At 34.5% G+C, this 13,697-nt stretch overlaps 1 pseudogene; it reads left to right on the top strand.

Annotated features, from left to right (window-relative positions):
• LOC145565000 (uncharacterized) overlaps positions 1 to 13,697 on the top strand; it is a 39,130-nt pseudogene that overhangs the window by 575 nt on the left and 24,858 nt on the right.

Genomic DNA, 13,697 nt, shown 5'->3' with positions numbered 1-13,697 from the left:
TCTACTTACTAGTTATCGAGCCCTGCACGCGCGATACACGCACTTCGTATGGTGAATCGGAAAAGTTTAGTTTGGCGCTTAACGTTAATGTGTAATTAATTTGTTTTATTTTGACATAATGTTTGTTGTATTTTATAAATACAATGTTATCATTATATAGAGATTAATAAAGTTGTAGTTGTTTATGTAGCAATAATTTATAACGTGTAGTATAATTATTGTGTATTCTTGTCAATTCATAATATAGCAATAATTTATAATGTGTATGTTAATTATGTAAATAGTGATGTTGTTGTTGTATCAAATTAAGGAAAGATGATTCTGTACACTTGAATTGTAAGTTGATTTGGGCTTAGTCTTGCTTTATTTTAAATTTAAATATGTTGATGTATTTGCATGTTCTTAAGCAAGTACTTCGCTGAAAATTAGCCAGCCGTGAGATAATATTGGTTCAATGCGGGCGAAATTTAGTTCGGATCGGTCAAATCTCGACGTTTTGAAAAACACCGCATCAAAACCATCTTCGGCTCAGGTGAGCTTTGGTTCGGGGAACATTCTTCGGCTTGGATGAGCCTCGGTTAGGATGAATCACCTTCGACTCGGATGAATCACCTTCGGCTCCGATGAACCACCTTCGGCTCGAACGAGGTTCAGCTCGAATGAACCACCTTCTGCTCGAGTTACAGTCGGCAATGGTCAGGAGTTTGAACCTCGGCAATGGTAAGGAGCTTAAACCTTGGCAAAGCTTGCAAAGGGATGAGCTTTGGCTTTCAAACATGGTACGTGCTTGGGTGAGCTTTGGTTCAGATGAACCATCTTCGGTTCCTGCTGAAACACCTTCGGCTCACCCAGATTACCTTCAGCCTAGGCTGAATTACCTTCGATCTGGCTGAAAAACCTTTGGCTTTCCCAAAACACTTTCGGCCTAGGCTAAACTCCTTCAGATAGTCCTCCGTGTCTTCCCGTCAACGTCCTGCAAAATCAGCTCTCACTCTCTTTTACAGACGATGGAGAAGCAAAGCATCAATGGCGGAAAACCACGGGCACCGCGAAAGAAGCTACCAAAAGAGAGAGTATTCGGAGTAAACGCTGTTCAATTATCAGAAGATGAAGTAAATCAGCTAATTGGTGGAATTGTGGAAAAGGGTGTTTCAAATGATTGCTTCTCTACTACGCCTTCTACTACTCCTCTTCCTTCTGTTCTTCCTTTTCTTGTTGCCCGCCATCTTCTCACGGCCCTGTATGTTCCCTTTTTATGTTGTTTGGTTTTATACTATGGTTTTATATTTCCAATTTTATTCATATTTTAATCATGGGTTGATAAAGATGTGATTTTTAGCAGTACCCTTTTGATTATTATTGTTGGGTATTTCTTTAAATTGATCAGTGTGATTATTTTACCAAATTTATGTAAGATGATGAACTTAGGTTTACATTATTATACTTGTATGTTAATGAGTTTTATTGTTTCCAATTTATTGAAGTGAATGTATAAATGTTATTTGGTAGCTATAAAGAGGAACATGGTCGAGCTTTGGTTGCATTCTCAGCGTGGGTGTATCTTGCAAAGTTTGACATGTTACTTTATAGCTAGGGTAGTGGATTGTAGTGTTTTTTAGTGTGATGGAGGATAGGTAGCTTAGGGTTATGATGGAATTCTTCCTTTACGAGAAATCGAATGCTGTTTCATTTGCTCGGAATTCTCTTTGGTGGAAGTTATATGTGGATTGGTGCTTGATGGAATCAAAGGTGGGATTTAGGTTTACATTTGGTGTTTAGAGTTTGGAACTCCATTTTTAGAGAAGTGCAAATTTGATCAAATTAGTGTTCAAATCCATAGCTTAACAAGGAGTTTCCGGCAATGGTCATTTTGGGAATAGTTTTGGTGTAGGGGTTTATAGGTACTACGCAGCGGAAATAAACATGAATCATATTCATACAGTACCTAATCCAAGGATCTTTGCATAATACATAAAGAACACATAATTGTACCTTTGAAGCGTGATTCCACGTGCGATCGAGCAAGAACAAAGGGAGATAAAGAACCCCAAGCCTGATTCCTCTACTTGGTCCACGGGCACAAGTTAAACCTCCACTAATGCTAGTTAGTCGTGACTGAATGCTTCAATCAACCTTCAACGGAGAAGAGAGACACGAGTTAACCATGAACCACCACGACGAACACCACGAGCCACCATGAGGGGCACCGCACGTACGGACGTGAAGGGGAGAGGGGAGGGCCGTGAGTGAGGAGAGTGTTTAGGGTTTTGGGGCTTGGTTGCTTCTTTCACAATCTACTGTATGTTGATTGTTACTACTTGTGTGCAACCCTAGGCATGGATCTTATTTATAGATCACATCTCTAAATAAGAGCCCATGTCAAAAGCCCAAAACCCTTATCCTAAACACACTACTCTAGCCCAACACTCTACATGGTATGTCATAATCTCATGAGGCCCATTAATGGGCCTCTTACTTGTTTAACCCAATACCCTTGTTGTGTGACCTCGTAGGATCCATTCTATAAGGCTTTGGGCTATTTAACTAACCCAAAGATCAATTATCATATCTAGCACCAGATATTGACGACCCTATAGAATGAACTTATTATCTCCATAATAGTGATCCTTGATATATCTAGTAATTGCACTTATCGAAGACATAATTCCTTCAATCTCCCACTTGTCTGAGACAAGTGCGCAATATTCAAATTCCTTAAGTCAATGTGTGTCGATTTGATAATATGATTGCATCTCATGTCGTGATCATATTAATCTACAAATCTTTCTTGAAATCTGAGTTAAAATTACAAAACAAATGGTTACAATGTAATCCATTTGAGCACGGCCATGCATTTTCTGAATTCTCCCTCTTCAAGGGGCCAAGACACATTCCTAATTAAATAGGTAGACTCTATCCAATCTTGTGGCAACCAAAGCTCCCACTCAACTCATGAAGTAACCGGGAAACATCCTTTATAATCTCTAGTTACGGCTAGACGTTTGAATGTACCACAGTTAAATCAATCATTGAATGGAATCAGTGTTCCACTCATGTCAAAGGAATCCACTAATATATCCGGAAGCTCTATACTTGAACTTCAAAGTAGGTCTATAGTTCGATCATGCATCATTCATGCATATCCATGTGATTGACCGAGCATCACTACGCTCCTATAGCCCATGAAACTGCGCTATCCAATCAATCTTAACATGCTAGTCCATTATTGGAAATCATTTATGTCCAGTTTAATGATTCCGAACTAGGAACTTAAATAATATATGAATTTAGTTCACCTATGGGGTTTCATTCAAAAGGTCATCAACCTAGTGAGCCCATCAATTCATAATTATTTTGGACATTTTATTTAATCTTGAAACCACGATTAAATAAGATTGAAACTTTGTTTCAATTGATAAACATAATTCTGCAAGATAATGTATTTACTTTTGTAATATGCTTTCTCAAAACATACACAACTAAAATTACATAACTTGCTTCAATCCAAAAAACCTTAGTATGACTCTCATACCTTGGTCATGGAAGGGGTTCAGTAAGTAGAGTTCATGAGACATTCTCATAGACACGAACTTTGCAATTTCTAAATCTTATAATCATTTTCATCTCCATACACTAAGAATTTTCCTTCGCCCTTTCGCAAGGAATGAACTTAGGAATTTCTAATTTGTATTCCAACGTTACATTGGATTTCGATTGAAATCTATCATCACTTGTTCTTTAAAACACGTGAATCAAATAGACGAGTATAGTCCATGGCATGCATGATGCATCCTTTGCGAATTGCAGAAGGATCATCACTCAAAGTCTTAATTTCATCAACCTTTCTCAAGGTATTGAATCATTAAGCAACGTGCCATGTCACATGGGATTGAAACTCTTTTCAATATAATGTTGAACCTTATAAGAATCTTATCAATATAAGCTTCTTAACCAAAAACCAAACATCGTTCGAGACTTATCTCTATAGATCTTGAATCCCAAATGTACTCATCTTCTTTTTCAAGGTTTTCATATAAAATGCATTAGCCATTAATTGATCCTTCAATAATTGCATTCTGTACTAGACCAAGAAGACTTCATAGCTCCCACTAAACACCTTGTACATACAAGATCTTTTCTTCATTTTACGAGAACATCAAACGATTTGATTAACTCACAAAATTAAGAACATTAACTCCCTGATGCTAACTTCAATCCATTATGGATCTTTTATGCATCCCTAGGATTATTGGATCTCCAAACTTTTGATTGTATCATATACAAATCTTATTTTATGAACAATTTCAAGAAAGTGTTTTGAAATCCATCTACCAAATCTTATAAGGTAGAAATCACTAAATATCTTTAATAGATCTTTGCAACATGTAAAGGTTTCATCGTAATCATAGTCATACTATGAATTAGTTGAATCCTTTAACAAGTCTTTGCTTTAGTTAGAAAACATTTTTCTTTCTTGTCTGCTTTTCTTACAATGGGTTTCACCCAATTTAGGAAAATTATTCAAGTGTCATACACTTGCTTACAGACTTAGAATCTATTTCAGATTTCATGGTTTTAAAACCACTTGGAGTCATAACTTGTCAAATCATCTTTATTACTTGCATAATCATCATGTTCCAAAATAAATATTTTAGAACTCTTAGTCAATATGAAATCATATTTCTTTGACTAAGTTTTACATATGCTAGTCATCCTTGTGGGTTTTACGCAACAATTGAAACTCATACAACAACTTTGTTTAGTTTTCAATGAGAAACGACAATAGAGGATGTGCACTTGGAATGTACTACCTTCGACACATGGTTATTAATCCCATTACACATAATGAGACCACGCGTTGTCATTTGTAACATGAGGTGAATCATGCTCATATTGTTGCTTTTATTCGATAACTTCTCAAATTTCTTCAAGATTTTCGAAATCACTTTTCTTGAACTCTTTCAAGGCTCTCGAACTTTTTGAGATTCTTATACTCCCACTTGACTTTTGAGGAGGCAAATTTTGCATAGGGTGAACCAATCATGGTTTGAACCACGTTTGTTTGTTGCTTTTCTCGAACTCTTTTGAGATTTACACTACTCCCACTTGACCTTTTGGAACAATTTCCATAAGGGCACCTACTTGAGCAACAAACATTTTGTGCTAAGTATGGTTTGTGTAGTAGTACCCTGTGCTCTATATAGGAATCGAACGTGCATCAAACGGTTTAATACATGTTTTATTCCTTGCTTTGTAGAAAGACTTAATAAGAACTCTTCTTATCCATATCACCTATGAAGCCTTGCTACATTTTGATTTGACCTATGTAGTTTTTGTTTAGTTTTGTAGCTTATCTTAAAAGTATATCCCTTGAACAATGGTTGGAAGATAGGTAATTTACATCCATTATCAAAATATATCTCATATAGATTGATAGCTTCCTTCATAAACACTTCACAAGGTTTACTTTCGGAGTTTGTTGTAAAACGTTTTCAGAACTCTTGGATGTTTATCAAGGTCTTGGCTTAAATTCTCATTATTACGATCATATCGCAATACTTTGAATGTGTTGCCAAGTACATGTCTCGACTTAAATTTTCACAATTACAATCATATTGTTGTGTAATCATTATCTTGTCAAGTTGATACTGAACTTCATACTGAACATTTTGAACTTTTCAAAATTTTCACTTCCATGCTTCAACTAAGCATAAATAGTGATCGTATCACAAATGAAGTTTCATTGTCTGTCTCTAGCCTTTGAACCTTTGGTTTTCTTACATCGATATGTATTCGACCTTGAGTTCGCATCATCATTTCTCTAAATGGTGACTTTGTCAAAGTTTCAAATTAGAATGATAATTACATATATCAATGGATTCATAATTCAATGATATTAAAAGTCCATCCCTTTGGATCTTCCGCATGCAATTTTCATTTTTATTCAAATTAATTGACATTTTAGAGACAACTTATATATATATATATATATATATATATATATATATATATATATATATATATATATATATATATATATATATATATATATATATAGAAATGGTTTAACTATTTCTATCATATAGAACTTTAAACCTATTTAGCAATTCAAAACACATTATGACTCAAAGAAGCATAGAATAACATTTATTCCACGTTTTTGAATCTTCGATGCTTAGTCATTACTAACATTGAATGGTGTTTTGATAATACTAAGAATGAATAACATTTATTTAATTCTAGCCCATTATTAGTGGTGAAATACTGGTTCTACTTATAAAGTTGCAACTTTTGCTTCCAAACTTGTAGATTCTACTTGTGAAGTAGCAACATTTGCTTCTAAACTTGTAGATTTATTTCTCTTTAGCAATAACTTCTTCCTTTAGTTCAATCACATTGTGCAATGAGTGATCTAAACAAGACATCATATGTCCAAGAATTAGCAATATGCTAAATCAATTTCTATAATATAATTCTTAAATTGGAACATTTCCATTCTTTTACCTTCCAACTGTTATGAGGTAGTTTCTAATCAATTGGAATTGATCCATTTAATTTGAAACATTTGTTGTTCATAACAACTTTTAGCATGTAAGTAGTTCTAGTTTTGAGAAGTAGCAACTTGTTTGCATTTCTTGGCCTATAACTTCTTAATGCAATCCTCATATATTCCTAAACCTTTCCCGTTTGAGCCACCTAGAACATTTCTTTTAGGTTCAAAATGATACCTTGCTCAACTACTTTAAGCACTTTTCATGATTCTGCTAAGTCTATTCTATCATTATTTATATTTGAGTTTAATCAAGTATTAAACTCTATATAAAGTAGATGAAGAATACTGTCATTTGATCAACTTTTGATCATTGAGATTTCCAATCACTTTCTTATATTCAATCATATTGAAGATAAGAGATTTTATTGGACTTTTATACTTGTCTTTTGGAGGGTTTGTACCTCTCATCTCATTATATCCCTTGAAATACTTTTCAAAATGAAGATGTGCTGGCATTTTACTCAAACATTTTGAATAAAACCAACCTTAGACATGTAACATGGATTTCTAAAACTTGCCTTTTAGAACAATCTTAGCAAAATTAGAATATAGGTTTATGGATTATCTTTTAAACTTTTGAGAACGTTTCTCAACTTTATTTTCAATCGAGGAGATTATATATAATAATAAAATTAGAACAACATGTTACTTACAAGTAAACGCAAAATTCAATTATGTTTATTAAAATTTAAAGTACCATAAGCGAATTAAATTGGTAACTTTAAAACACTCTATTCAATTTAAGTGATCCCAACTTGAATTAAGTGATTCCAAGATCCTTTATTCGTGCAATAATTAACCAGAGTGAGGCCCTGCAATCAACCATTACATTTTCAAGGTGAGTAAACTCTTTACTGATTACAACTCTTGTAATTCTTGGTTGAATAATTAACCATCGCATGTTTAATTATTACTCTTAGCTTCAAGGTTCTAAACGCTTTAGGTAACCTTGTTGAATATAACCAATTAAAAGTGTAGATATGCAGTCCTACCCCCACTTCCCCAAGATATATTATGATGCTCTGCTGAGGCCGACCCATCATAAACGATCAAGGTTTTCATCGGGTTTTTAATTGGAAAAGCTGCATCAATATTACTGAGATCTAGATTTATTATGTTGTGATTAAATAGTGAACTCTAGCGCATCATCACAGAACATCAATAAAATCTAACATGCATAAAATACTGAATGCATAAATAAGACATAGCATGGCCCCTAATCCTAAGAAAACTAATAAAGTAAATGCTCCCACTTGAATCATCATGGATCGCATCCACCTTGCTCCTTTGGGCCTTCACTTCATGGGCTTCTTGGATTAACTGCAACCTATAATTCTACTCTATTCTATCTACTACTCAAATAAAATAAAATAAAATTACAAAATACTTTATCGGTACGTAGACCGTACTAAGATTACAAAAATACATCACGATGCGCACATCATATTTAGCAATCTACTGGGCCATACTAGTCATTATATAGCAATAAACAACATCATATATTATAAAATTGCCACATAATAAATCACTCATCATGCTTTCCTAAACTACAACATCGAATGTTCACAATTAAGGAAACATGGCATCTAAATATCTCATATTTTAATTAATGTAATTAGATAATATCATATATTATTCATGATCATCAATAAAATATCATATATTCTAAATTAGTCATGAGATAGAATCAAATCTTATTTTAATCCTAAAAGATAAATCATATTTATCCTCAAAGATTATCCTAACAAAGTTAGGAAATTCTATCCTAATTACTAGCCAATCACAATATTTTAAATCAATTATATCCAAAAATAATTATGGGATAATCACATTATTTAAATCAATTATTATCCTTTTGGAATATGCTCAGAATATGCTCAGAATATCCTAACAAATCTTATCCAAAATTAACCACTTTAATTTAGGATAATTACCAATTTAACAACTTAAATATGGATAATATCAAATATAACAACTTTTGAATATTTGATTTTATCCTTAAATAAAAGATTTATCCAAATAAAACAAATTTTATCTTTTAAAATAAAAGATCATATTTTCAAAATATTTTAACTTATCCAAAATAAAACTGATTTTATCCCAAAATAATTCATAATTATCTTGAAATAAATTTTCAAAAAAAAGATTTTTTTTTTTTTTTTTTTTTTTTTTTTTTTTTTTTTTTGTTTCAATTTTAATCAACAACTTTTGTTAAATAAAATTCATGTGGTCCATGATAAATTAAAACATAACTTTTATGCTAATTCATGCAATTAAAAATTAAATTCACAATCTAATTTTAAAATCTAGGCTTCTTCATGAAAATAATCCCCAATTTAATTTAACTTTTAAATCAAATCATTGATCATGCAAAATTCACAATTTATACATAAAATCAACTAGATTAAATTCATGAATCATTAAACAAACGAAATCGAACAAAATCAAGCACAAAATCAGATTTTAGGGCTAATTAGGTTCGAAATTTTCGAAAAAATTAGGGTTAGGGTTCGAAAAAATTCGAATAAACTAGGGCAAAATTCGGATCTCTTCGTGGCTATTTTGAGCATTATTAAATCACATTTAATCAATTCCAAGAGTTAAATCACATTTAATATAATAATTGACCCATAATTAAATATTTTCCCTCCTAATTGAATTAAAATTGTGGATTATCAAAGAATTATTGGCAATATGCGTAAATGCAATAGGCTAACTGATACCACTGTAGGGGTTTATAGGTACTACGCAGCGGAAATAAACATGAATCATATTCATGCAGTACCTAATCCAAGGATCTTTGCATAACACATAAAGAACACATAATTGTACCTTTGAAGCGTGATTCCACGTGCGATCGAGCAAGAACAAAGGGAGATAAAGAACCCCAAGCGTGATTCCTCTACTTGGTCCAGGGGCACAAGTTAAACCTCCACTAATGCTAGTTAGTCGTGACTGAATGCTTCAATCAACCTTCAACGGAGAAGAGAGACACGAGTTAACCATGAACCACCACGACGAACACCACGAGCCACCATGAGGGGCACCGCACGTACGGACGTGAAGGGGAGAGGGGAGGGCCGCGAGTGAGGAGAGTGTTTAGGGTTTTGGGGCTTGGTTGCTTCTTTCACAATCTACTGTATGTTGATTGTTACTGCTTGCGTGCAACCCTAGGCATGGATCTTATTTATAGATCACATCTCTAAATAAGAGCCCATGTCAAAATCCCAAAACCCTTATCCTAAACACACTACTCTAGCCCAACACTCTACATGGTATGTCATAATCTCATGAGGCCCATTAATGGGTCTCTTACTTGTTTAACCTAATACCCTTGTTGTGTGACCTCATAGGATCCATTCTATAAGGCTTTGGGCTATTTAACTAACCCAAAAATCAATTATCATATCTAGCACCAGATATTGACGACCTTATAGAATGAACTTATTATCTCCATAATAGTGATCCTTGATATATCTAGTAATTGCACTTATCGAAGACATAATTCCTTCATTTGGGTCATTACATTGTAACAATTTATCTTTTTTGCACCTTCATATCTTAAAGCCCTTCACCTAAATAGGCATTGGAAACTTTGAAAACTTAGGGTGTATAAATGTTTGAAGAAGACAAAATGTTGGAGTTGTTGAACATTTATAATATGGAGATTTCTTGTTCATGTGCAGATGTTTATTTTTTACAGAACATGAGAAAATGGGTGGAATCTTGTATGAGTGAAGGCCTAGCTAGTAGATGAACTCAAAAACTTTAACAGGAAGCTTGAAATATGAAAGCAATGGGGAAAAAAGATACATTTTAGATTAGTTACATGTGTTGCAAATAATGCTACTGTTGATGATGAATTTGTTGCAGAAGATGATGATCCTACGAATTATGACTCAGTAGCACAATTTGCTGAGCTTATTATAAAGAAAAAGAAAAAGGGACTGGATTTGAGTCAATGGAGGGAGCTTGTTCAAAGTACAAATGTTTCAAATTTCCTTGAACATGAAAAAAATGGCAATGCCATAGTGGGTGTGGAGAAACAAAAGACGAATGGAAATTCTAATATTAATTCTGATGAGAAAAGTATGGTAACTTATCCATCATCGGCCATAAATGGCAGCAGTATATCAACATCTTTACAGGGGGATCAAGAGGTAACTTATGATGCAACTTAAGTTATGAGATCCGTGGATATGATATCAAATAGGTTGAATGAATCATCATCAGTAGCAATAAGCAACATCAATGCAGTTAGATCTGGACATGATCACCCCAGTGATTCCAAAGGTGATGTTGAGAGCAGAAATGTTTAGGATGGAACTCATTTAGAGATATCTCCATGTGGTGATGTTCCTCCAAGCTCGTTGCTGAATCTATGCAACACCATTGTTGTTCGATGAGAGAGAAGGAGAGAGAAAATGGGGATCGAATTTAGATGATAACCCCAGGTCAAAGATTGAATAGCCCTGGAGATAGTGATCACCAGCAAGCAGAAAGTAATCAAGAGCCAATAAAACACCACCTAATTAAGCATTTTGGCAGAGAGAAGAACGAGAGCCAACAGATCACCAGCAGCAAAATAAAGGCAACATTGTAATTGTACTTTTTGAGGGGCAAAAGAGTCACCACACGATGCGCGCTCTCCATTTGGCGAATCAGAATAGTTTTGCATAGCACTTAAGGTATATGTGTAATTAATTTGTTGTATTTTGACATAGTATTTGTTGTATCTACAGATATAATGTTATTGTTATATATGGATTAGTAGTGTCGTTGTTGTTTATGTAGTAAGAATTATAACGTGAATTTTAATTATGGGCCGTTCTATTTTATGTGAATGGATTGTTTTTTTTTGTTGTACCAAATTAATAAAGATGATTTTATGGCCCATCTATTAAGCCCATCTATTAAGCTATTAATTTGTAAGTTTAATTGGGCCTAGCCTAGCTTATCTTAAAATTTTATACATGTTCAAATTGATAATATACATATTTAAATTGATACATTTATACTTGATATCTACTATTTGTTTGTAAATTTTATACATGTTCAAATTGATAGATTTATATTTGCAATTTATGAATTGTTTTAGCCAGATCTGATCAATGTGCATTTAGATTTGGGTTAAATTGTGTTTTTTGTATGGTCGATGCTCCAATTTTTCTCTTTCTCTTCCTTTCTCTATCTCATCCTCTTTCCTTCATAACCCATATTTCTATCTCTCCTATTTAATCTAAGTTTTTTTTTCTCCCGACCTTTATCCCTTCTTCTACCCCCTTATCTCCTTTGAACTGGTATCTCTATCTTTCAGCTTGCCCTATCTCTTAGCCCCTCTTTGTCTCTCTCTTCAAACCCTTTGCATTCCTAGTTCCCTTTCTCTCTCTCGATGATTATCTCTATTTTGGCCCTTGTTTTTCTTTCTCCTTTTCCCTTTCTCTCCTTCTCCCCTCCTCTATCTTAAGTAACCCCTAACCGACTAATCCCGGACTGAGTAATTCTTCAAGTAAACCCTGAATGAACCCTCAAGTAACCGCTGACCGAGTAACCCCTGACCGAAATCTTTAAGTAACCCTAACCGAATTACTCAAGTAACCCCTGATCGAACTCCTTAAATAACCCCTTACCTAGTAACTCAAGTAACCCCTGACCAAGTAACTCAAGTAACCTATGAGCGATTAACTCCTCGAGTAACCCTTGACCGAGTAATTCGAGTAACCACTGATCGAGTAATCCCTCAAGTAACCTTAACCGAGTGAATCTCTCGAATAACCCCTATCTGAACCCCAAAAGTAATCCTTGATCGAGTAACTTGAGTAACCTCTGACTGTATAACTCGGATAACCCCTAACAAAATAACTCGGGTAACCCTTGCCACAAGGTGTGGCTTGCTATACCAAAAAGTTGTTGTTTGATTATATATGTTGTGACAAAATGGAGTTCAAACAAGTGAGAAAAGATAAAACAATAATCGAAAATTATAGGTTGCACTTACTCCCTCTCTTTCTCTTCCTCGAGCCTCCTCCTTTGTTCTTTATTATTATATCATATACTCTTTCTCTATCCTTTTCACTAAGTCATATTCCCTATTAATCACTCTCTTTATTTCTCTTCCAACCCCCTTGCATTTCTCCTGTCCTTATATCTTTTTTTAGCCTCTTTCTATCTCATCCTCTTTCCTTTATAACTCATATTTCTATCTCTCCCATTTTTTCTAACATTTTTTCTCCCGGCCTTTTTCTAGCCTACCCCTTATCTCTTTTAAACTGGTATCTCTATCTTTCGGCCTGCCCTATCTCTTAGCCCCTCTTTGTCTCTCTCTTCAAACCCTTCGCTTTCCTAGTTCCCTTTCTCTCTCTCTCGATGATTCTCTCTATTTTGGCCCTTGTTTCTCTACCTCCCTTTCCCTTTCTCTCCTTCTCCCTTTCCTCTCCTCCTCTATCTTTTAACCCTTGACCGACTAACCCCGGAATGAGTTATTCTTCAAGTAAACCCTGAATGAACCCTCAATTAACCGATGACCGAGTAACCCTTGACCGAACTCTTAAAGTAACCCTGACCGAATTACTCAAGTAACCCCTGACCGAACTCCTTAAATAACCCCTTACCTAGTAACTCGAGTAATCCCTGACCGAGTAACTCAGGTAACCCATGACCGATTAACTCCTTGAGGAATCCTTGACCGAGTAATTCGAGTAACCACTGATCGAGTAATCCCTGAAGTAACCCTTAATCGAGTGAACTTCTCGAATAACCCCTATATGAACCCCACAAGTAATCCTTGATCGAGTACCTTGAGTATCCTCTGACTGTATAACTCGGATAACCCTTAGTAAAATAACTCGGGTAACCCCTGCCATACGGTGTGGCTTGCTGCACCAAAAATTTGTTATTTGATTATACATGTTGTGACAAAATCGAGTTCAAACAAGTGAGAAAAGATAAAACAATAATCGAAATTTATAGGTCGCACTTACTCCCTCGAGCCTTTTCCTTCGTTCTTTATTATTATATCATATACTCTTTCTCTGTCCTTTTCACTTAGTCCTATTCCCTATTTATCACTCTCTTTATTTCTCTTCTAACCCCTTGCATTTCTCATGTCCTTATATCTTTTTTTAGCCTCTTTCTATCTCATCCT

This window comes from Chenopodium album, chromosome 10 (assembly GCF_948465745.1).
Source record: "Chenopodium album chromosome 10, dcCheAlbu1.1, whole genome shotgun sequence".
NCBI lineage: Eukaryota > Viridiplantae > Streptophyta > Magnoliopsida > Caryophyllales > Amaranthaceae > Chenopodium > Chenopodium album.
Note: the sequence above shows the minus strand (reverse complement) of the source record. Positions and strands in the feature narration are given on the sequence as shown.